Below are 19,005 nucleotides of genomic sequence, written 5' to 3' on the forward strand. Positions count from 1 at the left end.
GTCCTTCAGCCAGAGCAGTGGTTCTCACCATTTGTAGACACAAGCAACCCCGTGTCAGACTCAAGGTCCCCCTTCAGAAATTGCCAGCTCTTAGTTTACACTCATTTTTTGACTATGGAAAAAGAGAGCAATTCTTCTGCTTCTTCTTCTTGCAAAGAACTCCGAAAGACCACAGCACATTAGAATGGTTTTCACACTATGGATTTTTATTTGAAATCTCTCAATTTATCTTGTGCCTCTTGTGTAGGTGCTTGTACATATAAAGGTGCTACCCTGAGCCACTCATAAAAGGATCTCAGAGCACCACACAGTGCTGTGGCACCATGGTTGAGGACCACTGTTATAAAGATACTAGCAAATTGCCCATCAAGAATGACCAGGAGGGGGACTTCATCCCCGCCATCATGGCAGCACTCCACCATCCCACTTTGTCCCCACCATTCCCTCCATCCCCCTCCACCACCACCCTGACCCACCACCGCCTCCAAGCTTGAGACATCCAAGAGTGTCCTCGTTTTGTCCAGCCCCACAACACCCCACCCCCCCCACTCTACATCCGGCCATCTGTCTCTGTGTCTGTCTATGCAGAGCACTCTGATTGATTGTTTCAGGAAGCATTATGTTTGGCTGCCATGACAACCAATCAGAGTGCTCCAAGGGCATTACAGACAGACAGACAGACAGACATACTAAGTCCTTTATATATATAGAATTATACTGCCTAGAACGCCCACTGAAACATGCAGTGGGTTACAGCTTATATAGTATAGACTAATATGAGTTTTTATCAGTTAAATATCAAACAACCACTAGCCCATCAGCATAGCACAATTTTTCTGCCCCAGGCTGTCATAAAAAAAAATACTGTCACAACAGAAAGCATGCTCTACGGGATCAGTCCTTCAAGGTATCGAGTATGTAGACAAGTAGTTAAACATAGTGTATTATTATACTCAGGAATTTGCAAGATCAAGTACTGCTTAAAATGAAAACAAAAGAATACAGGAGAAGTGTTATAAGTCAATATTTATGCCTCCAAACATACACAGACTTGCTGGGTTATAGAGGAAGCAGTTGTTTGCCTCTCTGAAGAAGTTTGTCTTGTTGAATGACTGGTTGGAGCTGCATTGTGAAGCATACGGAGGTAAGGCAGGAGGTACTTTTGATGCTTTGTTTGGATTGATGTAACTGTTGGTAACAGATAATGACTTGGCCCTACCAGGTCCCAGCTGTAGTCAGTTGGAACTGGAGCCAACAAAAGCAACAAAGCTTGTTATACAGATTATAAGAAGGTCAAAAGGGATTGCCCCTGAAGTCAAGTCTGTACAAAATGTTTTATGCAAGCAAAGGAGTTTTTTTAAGTTACATAAATCATAAGACCTAGCCAAATTCTGCCCCTAGTCATAGAAGCAGTGCTCAAGTCAAGAGAAGTATTGTTTAATCACTGAGAAGAATCCCAAAAATCTAGCTTTCCAGGTAACAAATGTCACAAAAGCATCAAGAAGGAGAAGCAGCACTTCCAGTTTCTCGACAAGGCTTGACAGAGAAGCCACTCTGCCAAGTACTTTTGCAAGGACACAAAACAAAGTCAACCGCTTCCCATTCCAGGGCACACTGTGAAGCTCTTGATACTATGACACTGAGCTCTGGGACCACTCGAGTAGTTTGGAGAGTTTTGTGAGCACATCTTCAAAAAAGTGTTTTGCAAAAGATGTGCTGCCAAGTTTGTGATACAAATGTTTGCCCAAGTCTATATTTTCTGGCAGTATTGTTGTTTTATAGCAAAGTAACAGCCAAAACAACACTAAATCTACCTGCTGAAAACCTTCTCTCAAGCCAGCTCATTTCCACATTCCCAAATTTCTCTAATTTTGATTTAAAGCTAAATCCAACTTTGCCTTCCATGCCTAAGGTATACTGAAGGAATCTCTCTGAGTGGGTTCATGTAAAGGTGCTCATCTCCTATTCATTTGAGGAAATGAAGCATTAAAGAAAATAACAATTCCTCCTCGCTTCTCCATCCCGCCTTCCTACCAGTACAAAGTGAATTCTTCAGAGCAAACACAGAGGAGAACATATGGAAGAACAGATAAGCTGAAAGGCCAGGTGCAGTCGGTGACCTCTTCTATCCCTATCTGTTATTTCTTCAAAAGCAGCAAATATTGTGGCTAAAGACTCCATTCCAGCACCATTATCACTAGATTCCTCTGGGAACAGACTTTCTCTTCATTGTACTCTCACAACAGTCTTGTTCAGTATACTGGTAAGCTTTCGTTCTGCGGGTCCCCACATGTGGTGGGTCAAGGAAAGTTATGAGGTGTGGTGGCTCTGTTTTGAAGGCCAAAAAACAAAGGCTACACAAGAGCACCTGGAGAGATCTGAATTCATGAACGTGTCAGCATCCGCAAGAATTATAATGACAATAAATCTGCCTACAAACTCTTTTGTGATGCTAATAGCAGGGTTGGATTTTTAGGCCCAGGAGACAGTCATTAAATTCACCTTCCAGTACAAGAAATGCACACAGCCAAAGGTCATGTTAGCACAGCATAAAGGGGTGAAGATAGCATAGAGATTAAAGGCAGTAGAAGTGAGCCTAAGTAGCACAGGTGACAATAGCAGTGGAGAGGTGACTGTGTAGATTTTAGTCCAAGCTGTCCAAGCCCCAGGTGGCTAATCCACACTGAAGTCTATGCAGCCATCTTTTCACTGCTCATTATCCAGGCTAGCTAGGTTAAATTAGGGTGAGTATGCCTAATCCTGCCACTGATGCACCTTCATTTGACTGCGCAGACATAACTAAATTCTATCAATCTATTTTTGCTAAACTCAGTACTCAAGAATGAAGCTTCTTTGTTAACTGGAGTAGGAGCCTGGAGGCCTGTTTCCCACACTGTATTTTAGTTAATATGTCTTATGAAAACAGCAATGCTGGTAATATCATTTTGCATTAGTCTCTCAAGGAATTATAGGGAGCAGTCACAGATGATGCAGCCAGGCAAAGTAATGTGACTAACAAGATCCTGACACACATTTTTAGCCACTGGCATTAGGAATTGAGAGCTCACCACACGCTACTAAGCTGCTTTGGAAAAATACTGAGGAAACACGTGGAAGAGCTATTAACGAAAGCTTTCCAGCCTTCCCTCACAACCTTAGCAGTAGCCAGATGCTGAATAATAGACAGAAACAAAAGACATTAGAGTGATTAGTTGTACAGCAATACTTTTCTTACCAATGGCATGTGCAATCGATATGTGGGAAGAAAATCACACATCTGAGGGAGAAAAAAAAAGATTTCACTGGCAGGTTAAATTCATTTTTTTAGAAGATTGTGGTGGTTCTTAATATTTTCACATAGGGATGAATTAATAACTGGGGCAAGGAGGAGATCAAAAGTATCTGTAAATCCAGTTGGCACATGGCTCTACCATCTCTCACATGGATGTCAGCTTCACCCAGGTGATCACATCCCCTCTCTGTTTTTCAGGTCCCACACTCCTGCCTATAGAAAAAGAATAATGTTTGCCTCTTTTATAAAAACTTTTCAAAGATAGGTATAAATGAGCCATCAAATACCTCAGTAGATTACTGTTATATGAAAATCACTCCTTTTGCCATGCCCACAGATCAAGCACCTTTGCGACTGTTAGCAATGCAGTGGCAGGGCCAGGGGTGGCGAAAGCCCCTGAGGCAGAGGGAGCAGGGAGGGGGTTTATTCCCCCCTGTGTCCTCTTTCCCCACAGGGGACCACAGCTGGGGTCTGCCAGCCCCCACCTGCTGCTACTGCTGCTTACCTCCAGCCAGGCAGACCCAGCTGGGGTTTGCCAGGGGGAAAGAGGAGGGAGAGAGGAATAAACTACCCCTTCCTGCCCCCTTCACCTCAGGGGGCCATGCTGGCTGGCATCTGGCCATGCCTCCACCCCTCCCACTACAGCAGTGAGGTGGTGGGGACCCTGGCTCAGGTCCATGCCTGTGGAACAAGGGGAGGGGAAGAGGGGAATTAAACCCAGCTCTGTCCCCTGTTTGCTTAAGGCTGCTGCTGGGGCTGGCCACTCAAGTGCGGAAAAATGTCTGACAGGGGCTGCTGCACCCCTGCCTGGCAGACATCAGCTGGGGTCCGTGCTGCTGGGGCAGGGGAGGGAGGGGGGAATAAATCCCCCTTAGCAGGGGCAGTGTCTGGCCACACCCTCACCGCTGCTTCAGCTAGAAAGCAGAGGGGTGGGCCCAGCCTTGCTTCCCTGGAGCACACAGCACAGCACAGCCAAGGGCTGCGAAGCATGCTGGGATGCTGGGGGACTCTGGTTTAACTTGAACCAGGAAGGGGTCTGGGACAGAAGTTCCATAAACCAGTTTGACCTCAATCAGTGAAGTCTGATACTACATCCAACCAGATTTATTGTAAACTGGTTTTGGCCTTTTTGAAACTGGTGTATGTGGCACTGAACTTCTGTTCTGTTACAGTTTTAAGCCAGTTTCTGATCACTTGAACCAGTTTATGTGTAATTTCTGTCCCTAGTCCTGAAGTGCTTGTTAGCTAAAACTGCCATTTAAAAACTTAGGGAGTTTGCAAGTGCTCAGCACCAGAGGTAGGATTTTAAATTTTTGCACTTTGAGCAATGGAAGGAAGGGGGGGCAAGAAGGAGTGAGCACTTGTACTGAAGTTTCTGCAGCCTCAGTACAAGCTCTCCCAGAACAGGGTCTGGCAGCAGCAGCACAGGCTCCCCTGGGGTTGCTATTTTGCTGCCTCCTCTGAATCAGTACCCAGGACCCTTGGTGGAGTTAGCATAACTCCAACAAACCAGCTCAATATTTATTTGTACTTTTCTCATCCAAATCCACAGTGTTTTGGAGTTAACCACCATTTGAAAACTTTATTCTTAATCTTAATGGCAGAGTCACAAGGAAGCTGAAGTCCTGCAAGAATTCTCTGCATACTGTATAAACATTTTACAGTGAGGGGGCCTGCAGTTGACAATGAAGGGCTCTGAGTATCAGCTACAGAGGCATCTCTGAATTTCCATGGGATCAAAAGGAATTGTGGGTGCATGGCCTCTCTGAAAGTTAAGCAATTGATTAGCTTGCATGCAGAGTTTTAATGAATTCTTCCACAGTTAGTAGATTAGATTATTCTAGCACTCATATGTTTATAGATTTTATATATATTGTGCACTGTTTTCTTTACTGAGGGCTCTGTTATTTGTACATAATTACTCTGTCTCTAGTAGTAGGTGTACTGTGGTTAGAGAGAGGTTGCTGGACTAAATGCTGCAGGCCAGTTGTTTGTGTTGATAAATTAAAAGTGTCCTGTTGATAAGAAGATGGAGATAACTTACCTTTGCGCATCTGAAGTGATCTGGTAGGAACCAGTGCTATCTAAACTAGGTCTCACATGATATTTGACATTCCACATAAGTTCCCTATTAATCTGTCACAGGATTCCCTTGTTGTTTGTGGGCCTCCATTTCTGGAAGGGATGACACCAGATAAACACTGTTCCAACAACAGCACACTGAAAACATCAAACGTTCTCCAACCTCATCTGCTCTTGGCCTGACCTATGACCTGCAAATGCGAAGTCAGCTTCAAGCTGCACCTTTCCTGAAAACCATGTCTATTCTGACGAGCTTATTCAGCATTTTACACTGCCAACTCGAGTTTGGTGTTGAATTTCAGTGCTTAATAGAACCAAATGGTTAAGTAGGAAAGAGTAGAGCTGCCTCTGAAAAGCAGAGAAAAAATTGATTCCGGTGTCATTAGTGTCATACAGAGTCACTACAATGAAGTGTGGAAATTATTTCTCTTTCTTCCCTACCCCACTCCAGTTCACAAGGCGGGCAAATTGAACTAAACTTTATAGATTCTGCCTGAATTACACGCCCCCTCCCCCCCACCTAATTATACCTAATTCTTTCTAAGTATAAAGAAGATAGCTTGGTATTTTTTATTTTGCCATTATCAGGGCATCAGCAAGATATATTAAGCTGATCATATCCTTAAGTGATATTTTTGACAGAAGTATAGTCTCACAATGGGCAAACATATCTATTCAAGGGACACATGAGAATACTTATCACCCAACCGTTCTCTACAGGGTTCAGAAGAACATCACAGACTTTCATTCCCACCCAGCACCACCTGCCAAATGCCACTCCAGGGCTTGCTGTGATCTGTGCCTCCAAGCCAGGGCACACTTAGTTCTACCCTTCCAGTATTTCATTACCCTTACATTTCCAAAGGGCAAGAGCAATGTGTTAAACAAGCTTAGGTCCCTCAATACCATAGGCTCTTTCTATCCTGGGTTCTTCAATTCCATACTTCTTTTCAGAATAAAGGAACCCAATACGCACTTTAGCCCCACTTTCCTCCCCAAAACACTTCTTCTTAGAAGTTCCATATACCTCCCCCTATTTCCAGTCCCTTTTTAGGAAGCCTGTCTCCTCTCCTAGTGTGTCCAATTATACATATACATATATATATATATAATACAATAATATATACACATACATAGATAGATCTGCTTTCAGAGTGATTCCCTTGGTAATATAGCTACAGATGCTGCCTGTACCTGTATCAGTATTGACATATATGCACACATGCATATGTATGCATATTATACGTGTGTGTGTGCATGTGTGTGTGTGTACACACACACACACACACACACACACACACATCTAAAATATATATAAATGCAAATAAATACCACAGCTGGTTTTCTCCTGTTTGGTTTGGTTTGGGGTAAATGCTCTGAATTGAAATGTCCTTGCAGTTAAAGGAAATCAAGGGTCTGAGCATTCCAGGAAGAAGTACTCCAAGAGTACTTAATATATATATATTGTGTGTGTGTGTGTGCATATATATCAGTATCTGTACAGACATCAATATCTGTACAGACATGCATATGTATGCATATTATGTGTGTGTGTATACACACACACATACACATAATATGCATACATATGCATGTGTGCATATATATCAATACAGATACGGATACGGGCAGCATCTCTAACTATATTACCAAGGAATCGCTCTGAAAGCAGATCTATCTATGTACATAAGAAAGGGCTGTCAACTCCCTGGCATCATCACCTGACTACCACCGCTTGGTGCTATAATGTCTTTCCTACACCTGAGCTCTGTGTAGTTTGGGAGACAAGAAAGAAAAGAGTAGGGACTGACCAACTTCTGTAGCACTAAAACAACAACCCGCCAAAAATCTTTCCAGTCTCTAGAACTGGCAGCAATGCAAACTCTTGATAGTCCTGCTTTGCTGCTACTATACTAGAACCTAGCTAATACTATCGTGGTTTCAACAGAACTTGCAGTGACAGCAGGAAATAAAAATATTAAAGGGAAATGTCTATACATGTGGCCCCTGACTTCACAGATCCATCCAGTCTATGGATCCATAGGGTAATAAGTCTCAGTCCCTGTAGACTCCACAAAGATCAAAATTTCGCCCCATGGAAGAGAGACTGTGAAAAATAACTCTGCACAGGAACCTACTTTCTTTAAAGAAAGCAAATGTATATAGCAAACAGATTTCAGGGGTATAGGTTGTAGCCATGTTGGTCTAAGGACATAAGCAGACCAGGTTCTTTGGGTAAATCTGATATCTTTTATTAGACCAACTCAAATAGTTGGAAAAATTCTTTTTTGCAAGTTTTCAGGTACAAAACCCCTTCATCAGGCTGAAGAAGCATACAGGAAGAGCACAGACCAACTACAGTTGCTTCTTCAGCCTGATGAAGGGTATTTGTACGCAAAAGCTTGCAAAAAAGAAATTTTCCAACTATTTGAGTTGGTCTAATAAAAGATATCAGATTTACCCAAAGAACCTTGTGTAGCAAACAGGTTGTCCTTCTTCCTTTACATCCTAGCTCAGCACACTAGGCTCTCTATTTGAAACTACTATAGCCAGTCATTTAACTGGGGGAGGGAAGGCAACAACTGGGGCAGCAGCACCAAGTGCTGCCTTTGTGGGGGTGCAAAAGCAGCTGCTGCTGCAGCAGTGGCTCATCATACCACAACAATCATGATGGCAGGAGCTGGCACTGCCTTGGTAACATGCAGCTGCCCCAGGCACAGAGCTACGCTGCTCTGCCTCTGGCCACAGCTATATTTTCAAATTAGCATTTGATATGTGCACATAATTATTAAGAAAGCAAGTATAAAAAGGATTAACAAGTGCTGTCCAAACTCCTCACCTACCTAGGCAACCTGGTCCCTCCGCTCTGATGGAAGATTTGGAGGAAGGCACTATGTCTTCTTCAGCTGCAGAATCGTAAGTGGCAAGTGCATCCTGTTTCCCCAGATGCAGATGTACGCAAAAATCAGAAAGCACAGGGAGATAAACTAGCAAAGGGAAAATAAGAGGGAACAAACAGATTAGTAGAGTATATGTTAAAAACTGTTTATACATATTATCAGTAGGCTCTACCATGCAGCTAGAAGAGTTACAGATAATAAAATTCCTAATCACTTTTCTGCTATAAAACTTACCTAGATTAAGATATAATTCATTTAAATGTGCTTCAGAGCAATTACACTGCATCTGAACTTACTGTCCTGAACTTACTTAATTATCATTTTTATTGCTCTGTTCAGAATTTATTATTTATAGGGGGGAAAAAAACCTTTGGAGAAAGTGTTTAGGGCGTTTTGGTTTGTGTAATTGCAGGCAGTGTAATAAAAGCCTTGTTATTTTGCATCTCCAGTTGGTGAACAACCTAGCTCAAGATATCATTGCGTGACAGGAAGCTGAACAGGAGCCTGTATTAAGGTTTTGCAAATAAATACCACAGCTGGTTTTCTCCTGTTTGGTTTGGTTTGGGGTAAATGCTCTGAATTGAATGTCCTTGCAGTTAAAGGAAATCAAGGGTCTGAGCATTCCAGGAAGAAGTACTCCAAGAGCGATGGCCATAGGGCTGGCCTGACAAGTTGGTGATGTGAGCAGCTGCCCAGAGTGCTGTGGCCAGGGGCACCATACACACATGCATGTGAGCAGCCTGCACTTGCAGCAACACTCTCCCCCTGCCCCACCCTGGCCAATCCCCACCCCAAGCAGGAGGAGCGATGCCCAGCCCAGTCCACCCCACACACACATCCACACACCCCCAGCCACTGCTCAGGAAGAGCCAGGCTGGGCACATGTGGATAGGGTGGTGCCTGCTCCAGTCCACCTGCCTTGTACACCGTGCCTGCCTGGCATACCATGCTGCTCCACCTTCCCACACGACTTCCGCCTGTGCCCCTGCCAGCCTGCCTCTACCTACGCTTACAGCAGTGCTGCTGACTGCGGTAAGGGGGTGGAATTTGGTCAGCTGCTGGGCTCAGTGATGAGGAGGAGGTGCCGCTACCTGCTGGACAGGGTGGAATAGGCAGCAATCAGCATGCCTGAGCCAATTCAATTGAATTGAATTTTGGGTCATTCCTCTTTTGTATTTTTTAAGTAAATTATAAAAAACTTTTGCCATTACAGCTTTATCTCTGAAACTTTTGCTAGTACTTACACTCAAAGAACAGGTGCCAAAATACAAGTTCACCCAGGGTGCCATTTTCCCTGAGACTGGCCCTATATGGCAAGCAGCTGTTCGTAGGGGCATAATTCTGCAAAGCTCTGAGTGCTCATAACATGCAGTAAAGTGAATGTGAACCAAGACTTGCCAAATATCATCAGCACCCTGCAAGCCTTTGTTCCCAAGAGACAGTACATATTCCGATATTTAACTGCCACTGTAGTTACCCAGGTGACTGCAATGGTGTTTGGATGCATACCAGTTTATGAAGACGGTATTTTTTTCATATAGGCACGTGACAGTCAGCAGCAAGCATGGACCAAGCTAATAGTAACTAATCTTCTACTAGAGCACTATAGATAATATAGTAGGAAAAGAAGTTTGCACGGTCAAGCACACAGGAAGCATGTCACAACAGAAAATTTGTAATTTCTTGCAAGAAGCACTTTTATGGCAAGTCAGGTTCTTAAGGCCACATCGTATATTTTGGTATGGTAATGGTTATGTTATATTAATGTAATCCCCCCACCCCCCCGCTCTCTCTTTAACTGCCCCTGCTGATTTAGAGTCTGATCCCACTTAATATACCTCCCAGGGGTATTCTGACCACAGTTAAATTGTTTGTACAATGCTTCAAAAGTACTAAAATGCTAGGTGTTAAACATACACGCAAGTTGTGTTCCCAGGCTGCAGGAGCTACTAGAACTATGTAAGAGACATTACACAGGCATCTCTTATACCTTTTGTTATATGGATTTCAGGGCAAAGATAAACCCCCAAAACATCTGCTTTCTGGTGCAAATGAAAATATTAAGCCAGGTCCTGTAGCACAGAAGGAATAGAAAATAGCCCTAATAAGGCAGGTGGAGATCTCTGTTGCATAAAAGAGCTTTCTTCTACCGCAAAATAGTCAACTCTAGGCTTTCCTCTACCTAATACAGAGGGCCTGTGGAGGTAGCTTTCAGAGTTTTGTTCTTTGGACTAGATCAGGGGTGGCTACCAGGCCATTCTATCCAGCCCACAGGGGCCCCCAAAAATTTAGAAACTTAATATTTATCTGCCCCTGGCTGCCTGTCATGCGGCTCTCGATGGCTTGCCAAAACTCAGTAAGGGGCCTTCCACCCAAAATAATTGCCTACCCCTGGGCTAAATACAAACATTCAAAAAGCCGAAGATGGAATCAGTCTAAGTTCTGCAGTTTTCTGTTAACGGCATAGTTTAGATTGGTAGTGAATAGAATACACATTTGCCCTTTGGTGGGGGCAATTCTTAGACCAGGTTCCATCATTTTTAAACCAATCTGTGCACCAAGCTTCTGTTCTATTATAGGTATAGACCAGTTTCCAGTCACTTATACCAGTAAAAGAGTAATGTCTGTACCTAGCCTTGGAGAACGGGCTGGGGACACCTTCTCATGGTATAAATTACAGCAACCCTGTGAATTTTCTAGGCTAGGCCAGAAGCCAAACCAACCTCAGCTGTTTCTAAGATAGCGTAGATGGCAAAAACTCACCTTCCCTCATGAGTGCTGCCATGGTACACCTGGGGATCTAGCGCATAATATCTGTTCAAATATCAGAACGCAACTACCTTGGAAAGTTCCCAGGACTTTTATTCATTCAATGAGGGAAAACAATGATCAGAACGTCTGTCAAGTTTTCAAGATTACTTCAAGGCAGGGACGAGACGTATTTCATGGCCTTGAGTATTCTTCATTTTCTTTAGCACCATTCTACTGTCTTTTCTGTTCACTAGGAATACATAAAGTACAGACACTCAGGTATTCACATATGCCTCAGGGTCATGTCTCCATGAAAACAAAACAAAAAAAAGCATAGAATCACTGCCAGAAGGATTTGTCTGAGTACATGTAGCTCAAAGGCAGCAGCTAGTTATAAAATGACAGTACCTTTATGAATGTTTCACGTGCCTGTCTACTTACCGGTTCACTAAAAATGATAGAGTTGCTTTAGCAATTACCATATCTACATACTTAGACAGTACAGTTTTGTGCTCAGGGCATTTTGTTGCCAAGTCTGTAAGCAGATCTATATAAAAAGTACAAAAAGAACAATACATTAACAAAACTGTATTACAGCTAGGCCCAGACAGCCACCCTCGCATGCCAGTGAAGCTTAGCTCTGAATGGTAAAGCTGGGTCCTTTACAGTTAATTGCAGTAGCACTCTGAATCCAAACACTTCTTCAAGTGTGGGGATTCATATGCACAGATTAACAGATGTTTAAGGGACCTTGTGAGATCATTAGGTCCAGCCCCCCTGCTCTGGGCAGGAAAGAACACGGGTCTGGATCCTGGACCTGAAAATAAAAGGGAGAGAAAAAGACTTTTTGTGGAAATAGGGGAGGCAATTAGTGAATAAAACTGGAAGACAGCTAAAAAAAATGGAGTGGCAGAATTGCAAATGAATAGGAAAAACAGCATAGAATAAGGTAAAGCTAGAGGAGGGATCAGATAAGCACAGAGTGAAGGGGCCTTTCAAATGTTGCTAGGAGAGGAACTAACCCAGATAAACACAAATGCTGATGGGAAGGACTAGCTAAAATAACTAGGGGGGAGAACGAGATTCCAGACTCAAGCAATAAAGACAGGAGAACGTAAAATAGTGCAATTCTGAGAAAAGCTTGCAGGCACCAGTGAAAACAATGAGAGAGAGAAAAATCCTGGGGCGGGGGGCAGGGTTGGAAGCAAGTCAAAAATAAAACAAAAGAGGTGGGGGTAAAAACTAAATTCTGCAACTTTCCCTTGGTCCTCTGAATCCTGTGATCCTGCAGAAGTCACAGCTTTTTTCTAACTGAAAGCCTTTTTCAGTCTCAATAAGTTCCAACAAAAGGTTAGATAATGTCCGTTTCAGAATTTAATAGGAAAAATCAAAATGAGGTTTATGACAGAATAAATACATTAATTAATTAATTAATGGTGGGGATACAATTTACTAGGAAAGATCCGTTTCTGTTTCTAACTGATCTATACATCATAGCTGCAATAGCAGTTAGATGTTATATTGCAATACAATATATTACAGCAGGGGTCTAGTTAGAGATCAGGGCACCATTTTGCTAGACTGTAGAAATACTGTCTCAAGGAGCTTGCCTTTAGGATCCAGTGGTGCTTCCCTTGTATCATGGTGTTTTCTTACCTGAGCTAGTTCAAGCTACTCCGCATCTAGCCTTGCACTGGAATAACAAAAGGTTTGAATTAAACTTGATATAGTGAATGGTGTGTAAAGACTGATATAGTGAATTCAAATTCAGTGTAAAGATGGCTTGAGTGAATGCAAACACTCAATGGAAGAAAATTAAAAGGGAAGGCAAAAAGGGAAAAAGTCAGGAAAAAAGCTAAAGCCCCTCAACACCCCAGGGGCTTCAGTGGGAATGTTGGAAATAAAAAGAATGGAAAATTGGATACTTAGGATCCTCTCCTACCTCTTAATCACCAAGCAGCAACTTTATTCTCTAGTTTAACTATAGAATTTGAGCACTTTGCATCAGCTCAGGGGTGGTGCATAGGGGGTGCACACAGGTGCACATGCACCTTCTGAGAGTAGTGGTGCACCCCCCTACAAAAAGTCTCCGCTTGCCACCCCACTACTGACACTGCAGGCAGTGTCTGCAGGCATTCCTCAATCCCCACTGGCCATTGCTACCACTGGCGGTGGTAGCTGCAGAGAATCACCAACCCTTGGTCAGCACTCGCCACTCCCCACCATCCCTGTGCTGGTGACATTTGCGGGAGCTCCCCAACTTACCGTTGCCATGCCCCCCCCAGCTGCCCATTTATTCCCCCCCATTTATTTAGGGTTTTTTTTCCTATCATAAACCTCATTTTGTTTTTTCCTGTTAAATTCTGAACCTGGCATCATCTAACCTTGCACGAGTCATTCATGCATCAACTGACTATGTATGCTACGTTCCCTTGAGAACACACATGTTCAGTTGATGCAAAATGCTCAAATTTAGTTGAAAGAAAAGCTGATTTCCTTTCATCCTAAGAACTATGCCTCCTTCTAGCTAATCAAAGTCTCGTGTCTTAAACATCAGGGAACACAGTGTTAGAATTAAGGTAAAAATAACTAAAAAACCTTGTATCTAGGCAGGCTCGAGGTCCTCATAGTCTAGTGAAGGGATTCTTCAGACTTCATTTCTATGCTGACTGTTCAAAAGTCCTAGTCAGGAGCACAGCAAACTTATTGCCACACACAATATTCCCTCTGGTTTATTTCCCAGGAATAGGTGTTCATTTGCTGTTGCTGTCAGAGAATTTCAGAACCATGTTGAAACAGGCCTCAATGGTTAACAGGAAAGCTTGTTGCTTCCCCCCTTTACGCCCACACAGTTTCTCAGAAGTTGTGCAGTGGATAGTTCCACGAAATCTTATCTCCAGGCAGAAATTTACAGGAAGCATCATCAGAGTTTATCTTCTTTTCTTAAATAAGTATGAGCCTGAACTAAAATTCTGGATCTGAGCTAGCTGAAGGGGGATGGAAAATGGCTCTTGAAAACAAATGAAAATTTATATGAAAAATTTTCATGACCTTCAAAAAACTTTTGCAAAAATAACAAAAAAAGTGTTTAGTTTCAAATCAACACTTTTCAAACAAAAAATCATTTAGTTTCATTTAGCTTTTTTCCTGACCTTTTCCCTTTTTGCCTTCCCTTTTAATTTTCTTCCATTGAGTGTTTGCATTCACTCAAGCCATCTTTACACTGAATTTGAATTCACTATATCAGTCTTTACACACCATTCACTATATCAGTTTTAATTCAAACCTTTTATTATTATAATTTAATTCAAACCTTTTGTTATTCCAGTGCAAGGCTAGATGTGGAGTAGCTTGAACTAGCTCAGGTAAGAAAACACCATGATTTGGCAAAAACATTTATATGAAGCTGTTTCTGTTCCAGAAAATCATACTTTCTACAAAATACATGGAGCCTGACTATTACATTACTGTAATGCTATTCATTTCAGTGAACATATAAAAGCCACTGAAAGAATGAGAGTGGAGAATTAGGCTCACGAATGCTTGGTTTAAACAGAAGAGGTGCACTGGTAGAATTCCTATTTCAACAGAGGCAGGCATGCATAGATGAAATAACTGAAACTGAAATAAATGAATAGTTAAAACGCCCCTTCCTGCCATTTCTCAATGCGCAGGCGCTGATACATGTGATGCTCTGGGTGCTTTAACTAAAGCAGCTCTTGGAGCCATTCTAATTAAAGTGCCTCCCCACCACCACCAGAGCATGTGTATAAATGCTCAAGGGGTACATCCCCAGAAGCAGAAACATGAATTTCCACAGGGACAACAAATCTGTGCCGCTGCTAGTTGTCCCAGGGCACACCTCCGCACATGCGCTCTGGTGCATGGCATATTGCTCCAGGTGGGGTAGGAAAGGCTGGGGCCAGCATCTAGGCCAGCAGCCTTACCTGGGATCTAGGGGCCTCCCAGGGCTGCAGCAGCAGCAATCCAGGTGTGCAGAGCCTGGCCGACAGCCACACACACTGCAGCCACATGAGCCATGCTGTTTTTCTGGGGCATGTGGTTTTTTTTCCACCAAGATCTCCCAGTGTCAAAAAAACCCACTGTGCTGCAAACTAGGAGCATAGCAAATGCATGCACATCTGGTACATGTGGCTTTCAGCACCACAGATGAATTTGTGGTGCCTCAAACCACAAGTGCATACTCATGGGGATGTACCCACAAAATCCCTGTGCTAGACTGAAATCACCTGTTGAAAGAAGCCCGGTCTTAGCTTTCACTTATTTTTTGACTACAGAAAAATAATAGTGCAATTCACCAGTGGCAAAGAGCTCAGAAAGACCCCAACAGGTGAGAATGTTTCTGACACTATGGATTCCTATTTGAAATCTCTCAATTTATCTTGTGAATCACATGTGTTTGCATACCCAGCAGTGCTAATATTGCTCCCTTTAAAGGCTCTCACAGCATCCCAAGGCTGTGAATCACTGGTCTACCCTATTCTTAAGCTTCAGGAGCTACTCTTATGCACAACTATCAGCAAATATCCAAAACATCAAAAACACCATTTAGCTCACCTCAGGTTATGCAGGCAGATGCAGGCACTGTCACTGCCTAGGCCCAGGGAGGAAAAGAAGAAGTTTGTTAAAATATGGTATAATCTGAATGGGAAGGAACAAAGATTTTTGAGGCAAAGAAGGAATCTATCGAGAAGCAGCACCTTAGCCTGAACGTAGTTTACTGTCAAAACTCAGGCACTGGTGCTGATATGAAATAGCTTGGAGCTCAGGGAGAGTTCTGGGGAATGAGATGGAAATGAGCATGCAAAAAGTAGTTCAGAAATGTGTAATGAAAGAGGTAAAATTTCAAATGCACTTCCTGCTTCCCTTTTTTTTTCAAGCCCTCGGGGGCACTTATGTTTGACTTTCTGAAGGCAAAAAAACCAGATCAATCAAAAGTTTCTTTTTACCAGTTCCTTGACTTCAAAGCAAGTTTACAGCATGTTTGGAAAGAACATTTATTTCCTAAAATCATACGCTTGGCATGCTTTCTCAGGCTTCAACATGAAGGCCACCTCTTCCAGTGACATCCTGAAAAGAGTTTCAGGGGCACACTGTTAAAATTACGCCAGTAAATTAAAAAGAGAGATGGGGTTCCTGCCCCACCTTTGACTAAGCTGCTCATTTTCTGGGATCAGATAAACTATCCCTGACCTATATTCTTGGTGTTTGTTAGCAATGCTTCTGAAGAGCAGTTTTATAAAGGTTTAGAATGCACTAGAATTCATGGAAAGTTTGATTTCATCCTTTTCTGAGCAAAATAAATACCTTATTTTGCATGCAAATGTTTCTCTCTCTAATGTATGCACCTCTTCTTCAGCAGTCTTTCCTAGATGCTAAACTTTCCTCAATAAATCTTTCCAAAAGGCTGTCATTAAAACTCATTTATTTGAATCATAAAAAATAGAGCTAAGGGACCCCAAGAGCTCACCTAAGCCAACTCTGCAGCTCAGGCTAAAAACTGCCCTGTCTAAACCATCTCAGTCAAATATTTATCTGACCTATGCTTAAAAACATCCAATGATGGAGATTCCACAACTCACTAGGTAATCTATTCCAGTACTAAAACAGTCTTATAGTTAGAAAATGCTTTCTAATGTTTAGATTTTCCTTATTGTAATTTATGTCCATAACTTCTTGTCCTGCCCCCTGTTGATACAGACAACAGTTGAGCACTCCCCTTTTTAGAACAGCTTTCAAAAACAAAAAGGGTTGTATTTATACTATAAGCTTTTTGAGGTACAGAACCTCATTCCTATCTATTAAGTGTGTTGATAATAACAGTAATCACTCCCACTCAGTTAGCTGCCAGCGTTAGTTCTACACTTCGTGTTAGAAAAAACTTCCCATTGATATTTGGTCTGAATAAAGAGTAAAGACCAGATACAAAAAGATATTAGGAACACAGTTCCTATGCAGGCCTCCTAAATAGCCATTGATCTCAATAGGAATTATGCAACTAAATATTTTTTTGGTTTTTTGGATCTGGCTGTTATTGCTGCTCATGCAAGTGATGTACAAGTACCCAGTTTTACAAATGCAGTGTCATTTGATCGGCATCTTAGAGAAACCTGGAATGCTGATATTCCCTTTTGTTATTCCTGGAGCAGATATCAATGGGGTGTTTCATCCTATAGCCTGATGCACTAAGATCCAGCAGCTCCTTTACAGTTTTAATTGACTGAAAAGTGTATTCCATTTCATAAGTCTTTGAATCCTACACAGTAGCCTCAGCAGGATCTTCATTTGATGTTTCTGGGATGTCTTATTTTAAAAGTCTATTCAGTAGATAATGGATTACAAAGTACCTCAGAAGTTAATTACAGAATTCACATAAATATTTAATTCCTTTGAAATCAATGTCATGTTAGGGTAAATAAATACCAAATTATTAATAAACAAGGGACATTATGGGAGCTGGACTTTTAAAGAGTATAAATCCTAATTAATATATTTACTGTCCTCCAGGGTTTAGTTTAACAGAAGATAATCAGTGAACTCAGCAACAGAGCCAGAGTTAAAACCTCCTGACGAGAAAAGAGAAAGGAAGAGAACAAGTGGCTGAGGAGATAACCACAGAGTGGAACCTAAAGAGAAACCAGCATCATTAAAGTACAACCAAGCCTGAATACAATTTGATCATACTATCTAATAACCCGTTCAGTAATAATGGTTCAATCTTCAACCTAATGTAAGTGAACACAGTGTTAGTGATTACATCTTCTACACTGACTACCAGGGAGATATGCTGAATTACATCAGCAGAGGATGTGTCCTAATAATTAAAATCCAATGTTTGGTCCCAGTAGGCTGTTCATCTCTCACGCCCTTTACTGTTTCACTGCTTGACCTTAGGAAAAGTTATAAATCTTTTTATTTAGATTGTGAAATATAACCATCCTCTGACACATTAGTTCTTAGGATTTTCTTTTTCTTTACAGTCCCCACTGGAAATTTCTACTGGAACAATTTTCTGGGAATCACAAATCATCCAGTCCAGAAGCATTTTGATAGTATAAAATTAAATACGGTTGGGAAAATTGTCTCAGAGGAAATACAATTTCAGTGGTCTCTAATACAAAATTTAACCAAAAGTTTTTTTGAGGTTCACAAAAGTTTGACCAATTTAAACAAAGATCATTTTCATTCTCATTGCACTTTCTTATTTCATCACAAACTAGTACCAGGAGTGTTAGAATACTTGGACTACTCTAACAGCATTCCTGGCCCAAACTAAACCACAATATACCTGCTATCTCATGAAAGGCTGATCCCTCAGGGTATGTCATAATCGAAAAGTTTGGATAACCTTCTTGTCTACAGTTTCACAAGTGAGTATTTAATAGGATGCCCAACTTAAATCACCTTAAAAGGCCTGATTTTCAGAAAGTAGGTGCTCAATGTGTATTGAAAACCATATACATCTAAGCCATCTCAAGCAAGACACCCCAAATTACTTCCCATATCAATCCAAGGGTACCAACAAGATTGTATATTGGATATTTACAATCTATCACCACTATTCAAAATTGAGTGGCATAGAAATTAATGCTTATAAAGCCCAACAATTGATGAGCTGTAAGTAAAGAGTCCAGTTCCTGCTCCAAGCCAAATAAAGTCTTGCCATAGTTTAAAACTGAGTAAGCCCTTCTCCAACAAAGGGAAAAACATCTTTTTTCAGATGTTCTGTAAACTGTTTTAAAATTGAGGGCATCACTAGGGTGGTACAACAGGGGCACTGACTTGGTGAGAAAGGAGAAAAAAAAAATAGCTGCTACTGGCAACTGCACATTCACAATTGCAATCAGATGGGTGGAGCAGTAGATACTGGGAGTCACTACTGCCCATGTGCCTTAGGCACCCTGCTGCATTGCTACAGTGCTATTAAAATCCTTGGCTTCTAAGCACTAGTGAATCAGA

The 19,005-nt window shown here is 41.9% G+C and overlaps 1 long non-coding RNA gene across 1 annotated transcript; it reads right to left on the reverse strand.

Annotated features, from left to right (window-relative positions):
• Positions 1–561: 561 nt before the first annotated feature.
• On the reverse strand, positions 562–15,821 carry LOC149873157 (uncharacterized). Its single transcript, XR_016439845.1, has 5 exons — positions 15,747–15,821; positions 15,604–15,640; positions 11,038–11,275; positions 8,218–8,361; positions 562–3,277 (listed from the first exon to the last, which is right to left on the reverse strand). It is a non-coding gene; the product is annotated as an uncharacterized LOC149873157 (long non-coding RNA).
• Between the last annotated feature and the right edge of the window lie 3,184 nt (positions 15,822–19,005).

This window comes from Crocodylus siamensis, chromosome 1 (assembly GCF_052110815.1).
Source record: "Crocodylus siamensis isolate JL-2025a chromosome 1, ASM5211081v1, whole genome shotgun sequence".
Lineage (NCBI taxonomy): Eukaryota > Metazoa > Chordata > Crocodylia > Crocodylidae > Crocodylus > Crocodylus siamensis.